The sequence below is a fragment of the Polistes fuscatus genome, unplaced genomic scaffold, assembly GCF_010416935.1.
Source record: "Polistes fuscatus isolate 324 unplaced genomic scaffold, CU_Pfus_HIC Scaffold2, whole genome shotgun sequence".
Lineage (NCBI taxonomy): Eukaryota > Metazoa > Arthropoda > Insecta > Hymenoptera > Vespidae > Polistes > Polistes fuscatus.
In genome coordinates this window covers 10,454,539-10,471,430 of record NW_025113096.1, presented here as the reverse complement: position 1 = coordinate 10,471,430, position 16,892 = coordinate 10,454,539, and positions in this window count along the sequence as shown.

Below are 16,892 nucleotides of genomic sequence, written 5' to 3'. Positions count from 1 at the left end.
AACGTTGTAAATTCTTACCCTGGCCAATTTCCTTGCGACGCATTTATTAATTATTTATAATTTTCGTAGAAAAATAATTTTTATGAAATATCAAAGATAAGCATCGAGTAAAATGTTAATCAATTTTTTATTCACATCATTCTGTATAATACAAGTAAGTTTTTTGCTTTTTAAAAACGTAAATTACATATTGGTATAGAGAAAAACGTAGTAAATAGCATTTCAACGAACGTTAGACTATAAGTAGTATTTATTTGGAATTTCAAGAAACTTCATCGTCGTCCGAGAACATAAACAAAACATAATCGACCGTTCACCTTCGCAAGTCACCAAGAGACTCTTCTCTCGTTCATTTCTATATAATATTTCTTACAGATAACATCGTTGGTATTTTTCTCTTTTTCTTGAGAATACTAATTTTGTTTTAATAAGAGATTCTATTTTAGAATAATATTAATCTTACAGTAATTTAAATATCGTAATGATTTTATTATACCGAAACGTGTAATTAATTATATTTTCAGTAAATATTGCAGTTTATTCTTTGATAAAATTAATATATTTTTTTTATAAATTTAATTGTTATTAATTAAATATTATATTATGCACCTTCTACGCAGTAAAATTCTGCCAATCAAAGTTATTTGCGTTATGTTTATCATTACAAGCTTGGAAGTAAGTCAATTTATCTACCCAATTTTTGTATCATTTAACATCATCTTGTAATTGATAAGATCTACAAAGAATTAAGTAAATACATATTTCAATTTTCTTATAAGATTGTCTTTTATATAACAAATCAAAATGTTTGACTTATTTCGATATTTTTTAAATGATAAAATAAATAAAAATCAAGTCAATATATTTTCTATTAAGTTAATCTGTTAAGTAGAAGGTTGAAAGTAAGATTTTTTTTTAAATAAAAATGATTAATTAACTTACCATATGCATTTTGATTAAAATGATTTTATAGATTTTAAGGCAATTTATATTAATTGCGATCTATTTGAATGGGTATTATTTAATGGTGAAAATATTATCGAGCTAATTGATTCTATATTTCAATAAATTTCGAAAATATTTTTTTACAATTTTATAAAACATCAAAGATATTTAAATTTATAAAAAATATACCGAAAATTTTATTATCCAATTGTTAACATATAGAAATCGTAATATTAAAAGTTATATTATTAGGCCATTTTTTGCGAAATGCTATTTGAATACTTCTAATAATAATATAAATTATCAAAAAGTAATTACATTTTTATTTTTAGATAAAATATCTATAATTCATTTAGATCGGGTGAGAAATAAAAATTACATCATAAAAAAAAGATTGCTCTTATGTCAGTCAGATCGAGCAGATTAAAGATGAAAAATACCTGTTATCATATTTAATCATTTACATTAATCAAAAATATTTTCATATATTTTGTCTTCGTTAAGTTTCATCAAAGATTTTCTTTTTCATTTTTTTTTTTAATTTCTTAAATAGATACAATTCGAAAAAAAAAGAAGAGATAAAACCTGTTGATTCATATTTACGCAATTTAAGTTAAAATTGAAAAAAAGTTAAATTTTCGAATTCTTCGCAGCTGTTTCGACGATTACAATTTCGTAGCACCTGCTAGTACATTGTAAACTTCAAAATAAAATGGACTTGTAAATAATTATTATTCAGTTAAATGTAATCTGTAAACGATTATTATTGACTTGTATTTGTACACGCAAATTTACATTCGTATTATGCAGATAAAAATTTTCATATATTCAACAACGGATAAGACTCGATACGAGTTTGTCATTGCGTGTCTCGTTCAATTTGCATTCAAATGACCTGATTGATAATACGATGAAAACATTTCATTTTTTCATAATTTGAATTGTTCTTTTTTTCTTTTCTTACGCACACTTTGGTACGATCAGTGAAATTGTTGTCACTAATACAAAATTTGTATTTTCTCATATTGCAGCTATTTATTAATTTATTCGTGTGTGTGTGTGTGTGTTTGCAGATATAGGTAGTTATTTATATCTATTTATTTAAATATCCTTTCGTTACGAGTTTGTCATTGCGTGTCTCGTTCAATTTGCATTCAAATGACCTGATTGATAATACGATGAAAACATTTCATTTTTTCATAATTTGAATTGTTCTTTTTTTCTTTTCTTACGCACACTTTGGTACGATCATTGAAATTGTTGTCAATAATACAAAATTTGTATATTTCTCATATTGCAGCTATTTATTAATTTATTCGTGTGTGTGTGTGTGTTTGCAGATATAGGTATTTATATTATATCTATTTATTTAAATATCCTTATCCTTATATTATATCTATTTATTTAAATATCCTTATCCTTATATTATATCTATTTATGTAAATATCCTCATTACCTCGGTTTTTGGAAAAATAGGTACAAAAATAAACATTTTTTTTGTCGCAGCTATTAAGTATATAAAATAATTTTTATTTTACACATATATCTAATAATTTTATGAATAATTTTATATAATAATATATAAAAAAATTAAAAAATAACGGAAATATAAGTCATTAAGTTGGATTCTCTTTTAAAAATCCTTGCTGATGGTGGATTTATTTTCTCTGTCTGAAAAATAAAGAAAAATTTTGTGTTTATTTAGAAAGATAATTTTTATAATTTCTCTAATTTTTATCAAAATTTTAAAAAATTAGAGTTTTTTTCCAAACAGTTGTCATTTACATACAAAAATTTACAAATTACAATTTACATCTTAGCTATTACCTTTCTAAATAAAAAAGGTGGTGTAACCCCTTAAAGAAAGTTTGAAAAAATTTCGATACATTAACAATACAGTACGTCCCATAAATAACTTTATTGAACTGAAAAATTGTAACTTTTCACAATTATTATTTGGTGTGACAGATTCTCTCTCTCTTGTGGAGATTAAATATTAATAAATGAATATTTAATTAATTTATTTGTTATTTTTGTTTCTTTTTTTTCTCGATAAAGCGATTTTTGGGACACCCTGTATACAGATATTTATGTTACCTTCCTCAACAATTTATTTGTTCTCTCCTCTCTCTCTCTCTTTCTCTCTTTCGCTCTCTCGCTCTCATTCTTATTTAAAGAATTAAAATTGAATTGAATTTCGCGCGTAGGTTGTAGAAACGTGATGCAAGGTCAGGGTTTCGCGAAACAGCTGTCGAATCCAACCTAACCTTCTTACTTTGTACTGAACACGCATGCGATACGACTCGTTTCGAATATCTTTCTTCACGATCCTTTCTCTGCTGTTCGTTAACCCTCGAGCCACGTTAGCCAACAGTTGGTACATTGGATCTTTTATACCACTTAACTTAACGAATTGTCTTACAATTAGATCGACAATTGATCGACTTTTTTCTTTACAATTTTCTATATAGAAAAAACTATAATATATTTGTTTCATGATCATTGTATTTTCAACTAAACTTACGATTAAACTTGCTTGAATGCCAATAATTTACTTACAACGAAATCAATGTCTACAATGTTAGCCAACAGTTGGTACATTTGTGTGTGATCATTTATTACTTAACTATGCGAATTTTTGTGGATCGATGTGTAGTTGCTTAGAAGCCAATACGATTAAGTCTATTATTCGACATTTTTTTGATTTTTATACATTTAAATGGAATAAATAATGTTGTTTTCAGTTATTAACACTAAACCTATCAACACTTCACGTATTCACCTATTTTTACCGTGAGCGATCAATTGACCCCTTTAATAAAAAAAAACAACATAAATCTTAATATAGAATGAAATTTTAATCAATTGGATAGCGAAGAAAATATTTTGTTTATTTATAAATAAATAATGTAACATTTTATGCGTTTTTATCGCATTTTTTACATATTAAATGTTAAAGGATTTACACGTTGATTCGTTTTTTCAATCTTTTTCAGTTGCCAAAAGTTGTCCTGATAAATACTTACGTTTTTATTTGCACATCCTATACATAACGTGTTTTATTGCAGAGCCTATCCCTTGGGAACAAAAAATAACTTTACATACTTATCCGATCAAATTATAAAAAGTAAAGATTTTCAAAACCAATGTACATACGAAACATTAATTTTCTCAATTTTTGTTTTCTGAACTTACGATCAAGTCAATGAATTTACTTTCAAGTAGAATTTTTAACTCGAGAAATTGAAATTTCGTGTAAAGTTCGTTTGTTAATATGTCAAAGGTTAATAAATTATTTATGATAAAGTCATTGTCTTGTTGACAAGTGAGGCTGCGACAGATGGTGCGACCTTGGTGACTCCACGAAGAGAAAAAGTGCGCTTGATCGTGACCTTTGGGCCGAGCCGAGAGCAACGTTACCGTTTCGAACGTAAACTCACGCGAGTAAACGAGCTCTCCTCGCGTGTCACGGAGGAAATTCCGTTGCGTAAGGTATTACGCGGTCTTGTTGCTTCGAACTTAACGCGGGAAACGTCCGAAGAAGTTAAAAGCTTCAAAGTCTATTCGAATTTCGTTAGTTCGGCAAATTTGTTTCGATACCCTTATGGTTTAATTGAGATTTTTATCATAACATTTGATTAGATAATGCAATTAATAAGATTAAATATTAATTAATTGCTTTCAGAATTGTTCTTTCTCTAGATGAATATATAATGTTTAAAATGATTTAATTATTAAATATATATATATGATACAAAAAATTTATGAATAATTTACAAAAAAATATTTGGGTTTTATAGAAAAAGATCATTATTTTCAAATAATTCGGAATTTTTGGTACGATATTGGTGGAAATATATTTTTAGTGTTTAAATTTTCTATCATTTCAAAATTCATAATTTCTAAATATATATATTGTTTCTAAAAGAAAGACACATATATAATAAATTAGTTAAATTAAAAGATTTAATTATACATACACACACACACATTTGTGTAAGAGAAATTTGTATATTTAAAAATGTGTTTTCAGTTTTTTTGTTAATATTTCCAAGTATGCATATTTAAGTAAATAAGAATAAAAAGAGCATCTAGGACAATGTCAAAAGAAGGCTTTATTTATTTATCTAGATAATTATGAATAAAATCTTAGAAATTTTTCTGCGTAAGTTACTAACTCTAACTAGATTATTACTTATTACAGTAATAAGAAATCTTATATTAATTTTAACTACATACGCATTGCATCCACAAGACCTCGTTTGTTCAACGGTTTACGATATAGTATTATATATATATTTCTATATATCTATATCTATATATATATTTTAAGTATATACTTAAATAGATGCTAATGTGTATATATATATGAGCTTTCGTCGTTAGAGAGGAAAAGGAGTAAAATGCGTAGGAAAATGCGGTGTGGTGCGTGTACGATTGTGCGCTAAATTCTCACGCGCAGCTTAGGACGAGATCGCATTTGTTTGCTTGCGTTTATTCACGCAGCACGTTTCGATACACGCGCAAGATCTTTCTAGATATGGGTACGTAGGCGTCTATGGGTGTGTGCCGCGAGGGCGACCGGAGATAGACATTGGATTATTTTTTTTTTCAATAATTTTTCTTTTTTTATTACTAACTAATAAATAATCAAAGAGATTACGATCCTTGCAGTTGTTTTATTGTTATTATCGAATACGATGTTTTATCTAATCGTTTTAACATCTTGTAACTTGTACTTATGAATTTTATCATTTCTAACTCTTTCTCTTTTTTAATTTTGTTTTTTTTTTTAATATGTCTACAGAAAATTATTTAATTATAATTTTATAGTACAGTATAAAGTAATTTGTTTTTATCTAGCGAACATTAATTTTTCTAGGTACAAACTTTTCTACTCGAGGTTTACAATGTTACAACATCAATCGGTTGATTCGATGTCATTTCAAAGAAAGCGGCTGAAGAAAGAGAAAATTAAATGTAATATATAATTGAACAATTTGAAGATCGCGCATGAGTTATGTATTTTTACAGTATATGAATACTCGTCCTGAGAGTTCCGTTTCAAAAAAGTCAAATTGATTGGTTGATAACCACCGTTTGGTTTGTCAAAGCAAATAATTGCATAATTAGCAGTCATTAATCATTTTGAAGTCCGTATTAGCATCGATAAACTGGAAACATTCGTGCGTCGTTGGAAACGTTGTCATCCAACTGTCAAATATGAGAGAGAGAAAGAAAAAATATTTTCAAATACAAAGACACCTTATTAAGAAGATAAAAACACCAAAATCAACATTTGTCTTATAATTAGAATTACAATATTTCTTTCATCGTTTCATAAATCCATGGTTATAGTGTTGTCAAAAAGATATTAACCCACGATATTCGAAATATTTTGCCAAAAGAACAAAAATTGAAACTTTTTAATTGGTCAAAACATCTTTTGGTATATACATTTGTATACGAAAAAAGAATAAAAACAAAATCGAACCATTTCCTCTGTCATTCTTTTCCTTTGTTTGTAAACTCATATTAATTAACTATGCAAAAGAACAATTGCGGTCAAAAATCTTTGTATAAGTATAGAAGAATAAAAAAAATCGAAATTTCCTTTTTCTTTTCCTGTTGAAAACTATCTTTATTCTAATATGCATAGAATCTCGAAGACGTCGGATGTCGAGAAGTTAAGTATAGTTAAGAATGTAAAGAAAGATTATCCGTAAATAGTTGAGATTTTTATTTTCCCGATGATTGAAAAACAAAAAAATATCTTTTATCTCTAATGATGTAATGAGAAAAATCTCGAAGACGTCGTCATTGATGTTATCGAGAAGTTCTTTTTTTAAGTATCACTTTCAGGAAGATCGAAGCTCGTGAATTTTTCGATCTCTCTCTCTCTCTCTCTCTCTCTTTCTTGATCAAATAGTTGCAAAGTAGGATATCATCGTGTATGTATATAGAACACGCGAACTGTCTTATTATCGTGCGTTCTTAAGTCTAACAAGTCTAATGTAAGTCTAACATAAGTCTAAGTCTAAGCGGCCGGCCTTGATCCTTGGCGCTGTAGTCGGCTGAAGCCGACCAAGTTTCATGCTACTCGCTACTTTCACTGACTAGAAGTACAGTACTCTTATCCTATCCTGTCCTATCCGTATGCCGCCTATCCTGAGCAATGTACCTCGAGCTACGTACCTCGAGCATTACGATGCTCGTTTAGCTCAACCGAACTTACAAAAGTGGTTCTCAAGAAATTTATCTAACGTAAGAATAAGTCGGGGAAGATCTGTTTGTTCTTATTTTAAATCTATTCGTTATTATTTTTTTATCTAAATATTAATCATAAATTATTAAGGCTAATTATTATAGATTAGTCCGAATGCTTAAAATGAAAATATAATAATTCGTTAAAAAAATAAAAAATTAATAAGTATACTTACGATTAGTTCATTATTTGTTTTCTTCTTTTTTTTCTCTTTTAATATAAATCAAAATCTAAAAATAAAGTTTTTCATATTTATTGAACGGTTTTTAAAAAGGAGAGGGGACGTTACTGGTAAGTAACGTAATTGAACGGTGTCTACTTTATATTTATGAAAACTTATCACAAATTTCAATGAAAAGTGAAAGAAAACATGTTACATATACACCTTTTCCTATTCAGCCATTCAATTTCATATATACGATAAGTAAATAAATGTAAAGAATAGATAGGAAAAATATGATTTATTAGAAGTTTTGTTAAAGATCGATCGGTTAAGTATCCAAATTTCAAAGTAATCCCTATTTGCAGACTTTATACTTTTCACCTGCATCCTAAAAGAGAGTTTAGCGATATCGTTCTTCCTCGATTTCTCTGATAAAAAATTGGATGGATTGTCGCGTTGTCATGAGTGGTTGTACGGGTGCCCGCAGAGTTGAGCACCGCTTCGTTGTTTCTAGGTTACACGCGCAGCGAGCTGAGTTTCACTTTTTCAAGCGTTCGACTCCACCACGACCATCGGGAGGTTGTGCTCGGGCTCGTCTAAACGTCTACGATCACGCGTACACATTAGCGACGATTACTACATACATACACGTACATACATAAATATATATATTTCTATTAATGTGTATAAATGTATATATATATATATGTGTGTCTAACGTGTAGTACGGTTTCTACTTCTTAAAGTAGTAGTAGTAGTTCTTCGAGTACCGCTTTCCAAGGGATTCTAGCGTCTTCTAATGCGCCGTTCGTGCCTGTCCTCGTCTTTCCTTCTTTTCCCTTCTAACTCCCCTCAGTTTCTTCCTTCTTCGTAATCTCGTCGACTTCAAAGTCCCCGAGTGGGCGTCGACACGTTTTCTTTCATTCGGTTATTGCAAATTCGTATTTTTGTTTATTTTAAGTAGAAATTACAAATCTATGAATTTATTCTTCTTTTATTCTTCTAGTATCATTGACAAAAGGTAGTGGTGCGTAGTAAGAAAAGTGTATGACAAATATTATGCAAATCTTTCCTCAAAACTATTCCGTTAGCTTATTTTTCTGTCCTTTTTTTTTTATTTTTCTCTTTTGGATTTATTATTCTTGTTAATCAATATTTGTCTAGAATACGTAGAGATATATTAGTTTGGTCAGGTGTCCTTTAAATGAAATATAATAATTCATAAAAAAGAAAAAATATATCTCTACGATATAATAGATAATTTTTATTATATATATAAAGATTATGTAACTTGTATAATCTATAACTAGTATAATTCTACTATATTCCGTATAATTGATGCTTGATACAAAATTAAATATTAATTGTTTGACAAAAAATAAAATAAGAAATATTTCTCCGAGTTTATGACCTCAAAGTTACACTGCATTCCAGAAGATTAAACATAAAATAAAAAAATACCGACATAAGATTTTTACGATATTCATAGAACTTTTGATTTCTATAAAATACCTGAGGAATCGAAAGGAATTAAAACTAAACGTATTACGACCAACCAAATGATCGTTTTGAAATTTTTCCTTTAAATTCTGCATTCGATATTATTGTGTTTTTATTTTTCTTTCAATTAACTTAATTGCAATTATAATTACACAAATACATATTGTTTTATTTATTATTTAATTATTATATTAAAACGTATAACTCTTTTAATTATGTATAAATAAAGTTGGGAGACAGCTTTAGCATTAATTTCAATCCCTGACTTGAATTTTATCAATGTAATTTCATTTAATATTATATATCTAATAATTCGTTTGTACTCTAACGTCTTCCTTCCTTTCTCTTTCTTTTCTCTTTCCTTTGATTTTCGGACGTGGCAGGGATGTCCCAACGCTAACTAATGGCTCACGTAGCGAATGTTCGGTGAAACTCAGTATCCGACACGAGCTTGGAATACACGAAGAGCCTGGACTTTCGTTTTTGAAAGACTCGACCTGCACGTCCTACGTTCGTCGTACGCGTCCTCGATCGCGTTTGCCTTCTTAATGTTTTATTTCTAGCCTAATTGCTGAAGTATTCAACGAATATCTTAAACTAAACTAATTTTCCAAACGATTTCATTTCGGTCTCAATTTTATTTCGTTTACGAATATACGATTTTATTTGAATTCTTCAAAATTAAACGAATATGTGTGAAAATATATTGAATTTCATGCGATTAGACGAAATATGAATATCATCTAAATATAATTCTGAACGAAAGATTGGTGGTATCGACTCTTTCGTTTATTCGTTCTCGAAATTTTTCTACCTACGCGATCATGTCAGGTCAGAACAGAAAAAAAAAAGGAAAACACTTGTGACGACGCGGGTGTTGGAACCACCTGTCGCTTCCGTCACTTGAAGTTCCTTTTCGTTCATACTATCCCATGCTGCGGCTACTTTTGTATCATCGACTTTGTCATCATTACAGACTTTTGAGGAAGGTATACGCATGTCATCCGAATACCATTGTCTTCTCCGTATTTATTAGCGTGAGATCTTTCGACTTTGTCGCATTTATGAGAAAGACTCGTTGGTATTGTGTTTTGTGACGTTCAAGAAGCTTTTAAAAGTATTTCAGGTGTTTCCATTTTCGTACAGTATAATATACAAAAATCATACTTATGGGGTAACGTAATGTTACTACAAACTGTTACATAGATATATGCGAGTAGGATGTTTAGTAGTATATACTAACTATAATTATTATTATAGCATATGGATATTAATACAGTATATTAAATGAAGTATAATATTTCAATATTTTAGTATAACCAATTTATTTAAGAAAATGTTCTCTCCCTAATAGGGGGGTGCAAGGTACAACATTTGCCCCCTTCTTGGGAAGGATTGTTAAATACAAAAATAATATATAAAAATGTTTTTACATGTATGAGTGTGTGTGGGGTTATATTTTAGTATATAATACACTTAGTATTTTATATTACTTATTGTTACCACAATATACTAATTTTATTTATTATGGTAATACCCTAGGTACATAGCATACCAATTATAATTATCAGCATTTCATTATGTATAAAAAGAAAATTTTATAAATTAAAATGACTCTTTCGACGAGTCCTTCATCTGTAATTTATATTCCTTAATTTTACGTAGATATTTTTTTTTAAATGTAAAATGAAAACTATAGATTATTCATCAAAATTTCTAAATTGATGATATTCGTGTAAGAGGGTTAAGGACAAAACAAAAAAGGATATTCTCTCTGACAAAGTTCCCATCGTTTATCTCCGGGCCACGAATTTTTGGACTTTCTCCGCAAAGATGGCGATACATCGCGATGCCGTGTTTGAGCTCTCACGTGATATACGCTTAGTACAAATAAAAAAAAACCAACGGAAGAGAATTAACGAGAAGGAAAGTGAAACTCATCGTGGCTAGGCGTTATGTATATTTACGTTAATTGTACTTCGTTGCGCATAACGAAAGCACAACTGAGGTTTTATCGGTGCTTTCTCATGTTCTGTTCTTTGATAAAATCAGTTGAGAATGACGACGACAACGATAACGATGATGATGATGTTGATGGTGATGATGATGATGATTTTTGTTTCTCTATCTCATTGTCAAAGATTTACAATTCGCAATAAAGCTGAAAAGGAGAAGTGAAATTCATCGTTGTCTAGACAGAAAGTTTCGATGAGGACTTTCGGATTCGGGGACTCTCGAAAGCGAGACGATTCTCAGAAGGAAAAGTGATCGTCTGCGGAAGCAAATCCTCTTCTTGTTGTTCTGATGTAACGTTCAAAAGACCCACTGACACGCATCCTCCGCTTGATACATTAAAAGATAATTAGAAAGAGGAAAAATAAAAAGAAAAAGAATATTACTATATGTATAATACTTACATTGGTATTATATATACTTACCTACATCATTTTTAATCAATGAGGAAAATATGTTAAACATTCTTAAAGAAATATCCTTAAAAATTGTTAAGAAACTCAATCATATATGGAAAAATCTAAATGTATTTTAAAAGTGTCATTTGTTTAAACATTATTCAGTTAAGTTAACCGTAAACATTAGGTTGATGATTTTGGGGTTGCAATATTATCGGTAATGTTTTGTCTATTATAAAATGTAAAAGTGTTGGTATCATAGATACCTTCATACATGCGTGAACAAATTTTACAATGAAGTATAGATTCTTTAAATCTACTTTTAACATTTTAGATCAATTTTTGTGAAGAGAAAAAAAACAAGACTTATTCGAATTAATCAGAAAAAGTGAAATGAAATTAACGCTAAAGTATTTAGCAAAAAAAAAGCTTTACATTTAGAAAAAAAATTTGTTAAATATAAAAACAGTCTATTTTAGTTGAGTATATGAGTTCCATAGTTGAGTAAAGAATGCACGATACTTTCAAGAGATATAATTATTATACAATTATACTGTAAAAATCAATTTCTTTTCAAAAGACAAAATAAAAGAAAAGGTTTATTTTCGTCAAAGTATTTGAACAAAGAAAAACCAAGTTTAAGAAGTGAAATTTGTTGAATCTAAAAATAATGATTTGTCTGACTGAATGAGTAATTCCATAGTTGAGTAAAGAATGCACGATACTTTAAAAAGAGATATAATTATTTTACAATTATACTGTAAAAATCAATTCTTTTTTCAAAAAACAAAATAAAAGAAAATCTATATTAATAAAAGAAAAGGTTTATTTTCGTCAAAGTATTTGAACAAAGAAAAATCAAGTTTAAGAAGTGAAATTTGTTGAACCTAAAAATAATGATTTGTCTGACTGAATGAATAATTCCATAGTCGAGTAAAGAATGCACGATACTTTAAAAAGAGATATAATTATTTTACAATTATACTGTAAAAATCAGTTTTTACAGTTATCAGTTTTACAAAAATTTTTTTTTCAAAAAACAAAATAAAAGAAAATCTATATTAATAAAAGAAAAGGTTTATTTTCGTCAAAGTATTTGAACAATGAAAAACCAAGTTTAAGAAGTGAAATTTGTTGAACCTAAAAATAATGATTTGTCTGACCGAATGGATAATTCCATAGTTGAGTAAAGAACGTACGATGCTTGATATAAGGACATATCTTTGTGGATATTTCGAAGAGGATCTTTCTGTTGGTGAAACGCATATAAGTTCTCATGGAATGTCGTCGTCGTTGTCGTGGCCTTAGAGAGTTCGTGCGCATCATCAACGACGTAACTTGGTTACGATCGAGCAAGACTTTGCGCTGTTGTCACTTTCCCCGCTGTGTGTGAGCTTCATCGAGAGAGCTAGTAAAGTGTGTCACCGGGTCTGCTTAGTGCTGGTAAAACTCGATCGTAGTCCTCCTCGTTGTCGTTGTTTTTGTCTTTGTCTTTGACGTTGTCGTCAAAATCAACTTCGTGCTTTCTGTTCCTCGTTTTCGCCGTCATTAGTCTTACGTAATAACTGTCTCTTGTCGATTACACGAGTAGCTCAACAGGAGGGGTTTAGCGGGGAGTTAGAAATTTCAGGTAAATGGGTCATCTTGTTGTAGTAGTCGTAATTCTAAGTAATCGCGTTCTTAGAATTTGTGCTCGTTTTAATTCGTTTTCCTTTGTGGTATTTCCAAAATCTGTTACAATTGGACGGAGACAATTTCTGCTTATTCTCGTATTTTCGTATAGAATCAGGCATAAATTATGATTCACGTTTTAATATTTTCTGTTCTATATACCTCGTGTGTGTCCATTCTTTTGAATAATATTATAGGTGTTCTTTTTCCTTTTTTTTTATTATATTAAATTAATTAGATAATAGATGATAAAATTTTGTTGTTGTTATTGTTGTGCAGGTAATATATTCGTATTTCATCGCAAGATTATTAAGTTACTTTAGGAACTCTTGTATTATTTTGTATACTAATAAATAATTGAAGTACGTATATTAAAAATGAATTAAAGATCAGTTAAAAATAGCTTTTATGAGAATAAAGAATATTAATAAGTAAAGAATTGATATCAATTTTAGCCCGACCTAATCTCCACGACACTGATGATCTTTCTAGGTCGGTCGAGATACGACGTCACATTTTTGGAGAATTTAAGGACCGGATGTGGCCGACCGTGTCACTTTCCAAATACTTTTCACCATCTCCTTGAGTCTTTCTTCTGGTCCGGTCTTTCATTTCGGTCGTGAGATCAAGAAGTCGGAACCGTTTCCGTTAGATGCGATATACGTGGGACGAAAAAAGAAATAAACGTTGAGAAAAAAGCAGTGAAGTTAATAATCTGTAACGACGTGTCTCTTAATAAATCTTGTCTACTTTACATCGAAATAGAACATTAAGGAAGTTGAATCTCTCATAGCACACAAGCTAACTCGTTTATATACTAACTCGTTAACAATAAGTTTCAGAACATTAAATAACCAAATTACAAAACAAGAAGATTTTGAATACTTTTCTTTTTTTATCCCGAAAAGAATGAATTCAGGATAGAAACTTTAAACCCGTATAGAGAAGCTCGTTCGATAACTAAACTCGCTGATCTTTCGATCATTTATTGCCAATAAAAATGTTTCTTTTTGTGTGATAAAAATTTTATACAAAAAATCTAAAATCCAAGACTCGTAGTTTTCAACTCTTGTGTAAAAGTTCGGTTTTGAGTTAGGCTCGTGACATTTATTTAAAAAAAAAAAAAATCAGATAAAAAGACGCACAGGAACGTAAAGATTGGGCGTGCGTGTCAAAAAGCTCGTAGATCGTCCTGACCAAGGAACGAAACGAAACGAAACGTATCGAATCGAATCGAATTGAATCGAGAATCGAATTGAGAAGCGAATCGAGAAGCGAATAGTAGTAGTAGTAGTAGTAGTAGGTATCTGGTCTCTCAGGAGCGGTGAAGGCAATCACTGTGACTGCTGGCTTGGCAGCAGTTCACGATCCGTGACGCTCCGTGACTCGGGATCTAGGCCGATTGTATAATGCCGTGAACGTTTCTCTAAAATCGTTAAATAACAGTCTACTTTAGCTGGATCGTTCGCTTCTCTTGCCGTTCGCTACACGACTAGTTTCGAATCTTCGTAGAAGTAGCCATCGAGTCTGGTTTGCTTAGTCATCCTAGTCCAACCACTACTGTTCGACACAGTATATTTTATTCTACTTGGTTACGATCCGATCTATCTCTAAAGATAACGACAACCATCGATTTTCCCTTTCGATCTTGCCAATTACCTAACTTCGCCCCTCACCTTTGCGTTACTTTTTAATATCGTTATATTCTCGCCACGTTCACATGTTTTTTCGTTCGTCGACTATCAATGTTCATTGTTTGTTTTTAATATATCCTGCCTCTTTCTCTAATTATTTTATTAATCTTACTGTTCTCTATCGAATTTTCTCTCTCTCTCTAATGTCTTAATGTTATTTTATTATTTTTTTTTTTATATAAGTGTTTAATAATAATTATTAATTTCTTAATGGACACACTTTTTATTTTCAGAATTTATAATAGTTAACGTCTCAATTTACACTGTTGCACTATATAATTTTTATTTTATTTTAATTCTTTTTTGGAGAAGAGAAAAAATAGTTTTTAAAACAGTATTAAGTTTTTATATATAAATCGGTATATACATTTAATTTATTTGATTATTCATTGTGACCAAAATTTAATGTAAAAGAAAAATAAAGAACTCTTCACTCGTTTTCCTTGTATAAAAATAAAGACGCTCTGAGAAAGGGAAAGCGTTTCGAGTAAATGTGATTAGAAACACCTAAGGAATGAATTTAGAACAGTATAATCCAGTCGAATGAAAGGAGTGAATTTTAATTTCGATCATTGTTCACACCAAACGTAAATACTCATCCTCGCTTTCTATTTTGTTCACTATTAATTATGAGAATTAGAAGAAAGAAAAAAATTAAAAAACTCATTATCGTTTTATTTGAATCATTTAAATTGTATCCTTAGCATTAAATCAATTTTTAAGTAGGTCAGTATAATAACATACTCTCGGATTAATCTTTTCCATGCGTAACAGCATTTACTTCGATATTTTCTTTTCTTTTTTTCTTTTTTTTTTTGCAAGCATATATGACGCATATAGATCTGACTGGATTTAAATACACGTTTATATTGATTGCTAATAAGTAAAGCGTGAAACTGGAATGTTTTATAAACGAAAGAGAAAGATATATATATATTTCTTTTATTTATTTTATTTTATTTTATTTAATAATATTTTATTGACCCTAGAGCCTAGGCTCCCTAAAGGCCATTAATTACAGTATAGTACAATGTAATGTATAGATAAAACAAAACGGAAATTAAAATTATGTAATTATTATTAAACTTATCATTATATTAGTAGTAACGCACAGTAAGTAGATAAATGTAAAAAGAAAATAGTAAATAATAAATAAAAGTATAATGGTTCTATAATAATATTCTAATAAAGATATATATAATATAAATATTTTTGTAAAAAAGTGTGCGTTATAATATCGACCTCTTTTCTATGATCAAATAATTCATAACGTGGTTGTTTCTCGATAGGACCTGATACATGCATATATGTATATATATATAGGTGATCGAATGCAACCAGAAGCAAAGACATTTATCTCAAGTTAACGCATGTGAGAAAGTGGTTAAAGAAACTTTATACGAAGCTGCGGAGTAGTCACAAAGCGATCCTTTCTGACTATCGTGCGTCATCGTAACGGTAAAGCTTCGTTTTCGTTTCTAAATTGATTCTAACCAATCCGATCAATCGATCGAAGTAATGGAATTCCATTGCTTAGTAACGGAGGATTGAGTTAGGGTAGAAGGTACATAGATTGTAGCTCGAATAATTCTGTAATTACGTTTATTGGTGAACCGTGTAGATCGGAAAGATCTTACCAATAGTTATCACCAATCTTGTTTGATATATTCGTCTTAATTATGCCAAAGTGCAGAACTCGATTAAATATTATCCCTTAGCTACGAAGTAGTAGTAGCTGGTAATCAAAGGAACGAGTATAAATCTCCAGGTGCTTTCGCGAGCGATCGTAAAATCCCCCTCTACGGTGCCTTGAAATGCCGCTCGATAGAAATTAAAAATAAGGATCCGATCGTTCGTCCTTGAGCGAGGAGAGAAGCCGATACTTTCTGATCTCATTGTACGCCTCTCTTACTCCTTTAACTATTCGTTCTCAACAAACGTGAGATCTTCCTTGTTAGAGACGTTCCACGGTAAATGTTTTTCTTGACTTTTCTTTTTTTTTGTCTTTCGAAGTTTACTTATACCGGTTTAGAATTTCTTTTTTTCTAGGATTAATCGAAAGATATTACGAATTCAAATATTTCAATGTTTTCTTATTAATTTTTATCTTTTTGAAATAATTTTTGAAATTTATGTAGTTTTTTAGGATAATAATTATTAATTAATTTAATATAGTTTATTATGTGCAACGTAATGTTATGTAGAAAATTTAATTTTACATTAAATATGCTAATAAAATTTTT